Source organism: Poecilia latipinna, unplaced genomic scaffold (assembly GCF_001443285.1).
Source record: "Poecilia latipinna isolate Pla-1442-1.1 unplaced genomic scaffold, P_latipinna-1.0 Scaffold4601, whole genome shotgun sequence".
NCBI classification, from domain to species: Eukaryota; Metazoa; Chordata; class Actinopteri; order Cyprinodontiformes; family Poeciliidae; genus Poecilia; species Poecilia latipinna.
In genome coordinates this window covers 17312-20347 of record NW_015117217.1, presented here as the reverse complement: position 1 = coordinate 20347, position 3036 = coordinate 17312, and positions in this window count along the sequence as shown.

Genomic DNA, 3036 nt, shown 5'->3' with positions numbered 1-3036 from the left:
TAAAAACTCCATCAAAAAAAAAACAAATTAACAAAAAGGGTATAAAGTGGTGCAAGGAAAACAAAACATCCTGACTAATTTATAGCTCCTATAGTTCTGTTGTAAAATTAATGCTTGCTGAAAAAGTCATATCTTTATGATAAAATCTTAAGACATTCCAATGTTTGTTTGTTTTTTTTTTCTGATGTCAAACATTTTATTGAAGGTCGTAAAGTTCAAACTAAATGTAAATAATGATTTATGTGAAAACAAATATCAGTTCATGCAGTCAGACTTGAGGTCTAACAGACCAGGGTTTATTGTCGCTGGAGGTTTTTGTGCAGCTGCTCAACCAACTTCAGTCACTGTGTCTCTCGAGCGCAGAAATAAACAGCTGAATCTTCAGTCTTCAGGCTGTTCATCTGCAGATACACCTGCTGCTTGTTGTTGTCTCTGGAGATGGTAAAGCGGCCTCGGACTGATGAAGAGTACCACTGGCTGGTACCACTGCGCCAACTTATGCCAGCAACCCACTCCAGTCCTTTCCCAGGAGCCTGTCTGATCCAGTGCATATTATACTCTGTGAATGTGAATCCTGAGGCGGTACAGGTCAGGGTGTGGGATTCTCCTGGTCTTTTATTCGCTGGTTCAGATTCTTTTAGAGTCTGAGAGTGGCTTCCTATTATAAAAATTAAAGACATAACAGATAATGTTAGTGATATGAAATACAATATTTTCAAATAAAATCAGGGTAAATCATCACCTGTCCAAAAGACAGTTAAAAACAGCAGCACTGTCCTGTAGTCCATCATGTTAACCTCAGTGTCTCTGTTCTCTGTAGGAACCTGCATAAATACAGCTGAGCTTTACATTAACTCCTCCTCACAGGAAGAAACGAGGCACTGAGAGAAATTAGAATATATGAGAAAAAAAATACTGATCTAGAGTTAGCACTTTTTTTACTTCTGCATAATGTTAGAAAAAAAACAAGCCAAAAATGTCTTGGTTGAGTGAATACAGACTATTTATTTATTTATTTATTTAATGATCGTGTCATTTAAAGTTATTTTTTAAATTCTGTTATTGATGCTTTATCCCAAACTTTACAAAATCAATAAAATGGCAGATTAAAGATTAAAACATTCATCCATCCATCTTCCTTCACCCTTGTCCCTCAGTGGGGTCGGGAGGGGTGCTGGTGCCTATCTCCAGCTCACGTTCCGGGCGAGAGGCAGGGTCACCCTGGACAGGTCGCCAGTCTGTCGCAGGGCAACACAGAGACACACAGGACAAACAACCATGCACACACACACCTAGGGGCAATTTGGAAAGGCCAATTAACCTGACAGTCATGTTTTTGGACTGTGGGAGGAAACCGGAGAAAACCCACGCATGCACAGGGAGAACATGCAAACTCCATGCAGAAAGACCGGGGCCGGGAATCGAACCCAGAACCTTCTTGCTGCAGGGCGACAGCTCTACCAACTGCGCCACTGTGCAGCCCAAGATTAAAACAAACATGTTGAAATAAATTATAGTGAGTAGCTATGTATTAAACTTAAAAATTAAAAATGTTTAAATCTTGTTAATATCAGTGTTCTGAGGACCCCTGGTGGTGACTCTTTTGCATGTTATGTCTAATGAGCCATTTTGTTGTCTGATAAATTTATATGATGAACCAGAAGCTGCTTGTGCTCAAACATTTTTACAATAGTATAAAGTATTTGTTGACATGAATTGTCTCACAATCTGACCACATTATCGCAGACATGGTCACATTATGGAATAGATTTATCAATATGCCAGACCATAGATTAACAAAACATATTTTTCTTTGGGATTTCATAAAGTACTTGGGCCAGACAAATAGAGGAGAAAACTGAGGAGGCAGATTTTTAGTAAATTTTTAGGAATAAATTAAGATGTAATATTGAATAGCTTAAACAGTTTTATTTTGAAGTTTATAAACGTAAGTAGGCAGTTGATATCTTACATAAACCAAAATGATCCTTATATTTTACTGAAGGATACCGATGATCTTCAGCCATATGTATCATGAAACTTGTCAAAAAAAACGACGGTCCATGTGCGCCCAGTTCAGATCTGGCACTTTGCCTTTGGCTTTTGGAAGCTGGACGTTTTCATTTAGTTCCAGAGGAAGAACCAAAGATGTTCTTTGTGTGATTTGGAGGAAACTGAGAGTGAAGTGCAATTTTTGTTTTATTGTCCCTTATACTTGACATTAAGAAATGATTTATTTACTAATGTACTTGATGTTTATCCAGATTTATTTTATTTAACGGATGAGAATAGACATATAAATATTTGTTGTTTCAGATAGCACAGTTTATTTTGAAGGCCTGGCAATTTAGAAACAGGATGCTTTTTGTTTTGAAGAATATTTATTTCTGTCTGTTTTATTGTGTCTTGTAAGCCTATGTTGGCTGTGCACCTGTAAAAGGATGTAAGACACATATGAAAATAAAGACTACCACACATACAATATAGATAAATAAAGTGATTTTTCTTGACTTTATTAGTTACATTGCTGATGGCTGAACAGCCAGGTATGATCAAACATGATGCTTATTATGCTTATTCTTCTATTTGTCTCAGAGTCAGATTGTTCACTGTTTCTGAGACAGAATCACATTTACAGTCTTACACAGGAAAATATTGACAAGCTCCGTTCAGATAACTTTGAAGGCATTTGAGGGTTTTGTACAGCTGATGAACCAACTTCAGTCACTGTGTCTCTCGAGCGCAGAAATAAACAGCAGAATCTTCAGTCTTCAGGCTGTTCATCTGCAGATACAGCTGCTGTTTGTTGTTGTCTCTAGAGATGGTGAACCGGCCTCGAACTGATTGAGAGTAGTATGTGCTGCGACCACTACTACTGATACGAGCAACCCACTCCAGTCCTTTTCCAGGAGCCTGTCTGATCCAGTTCATGTAGTAGTTGCTGAATGTGAATCCTGAAGCTGTACATGTCAGCTTGTGGGATTCTCCTGGTCTTTTAACCACTGAATCAGATTCAGTCAGAGTCTGACCATCAAC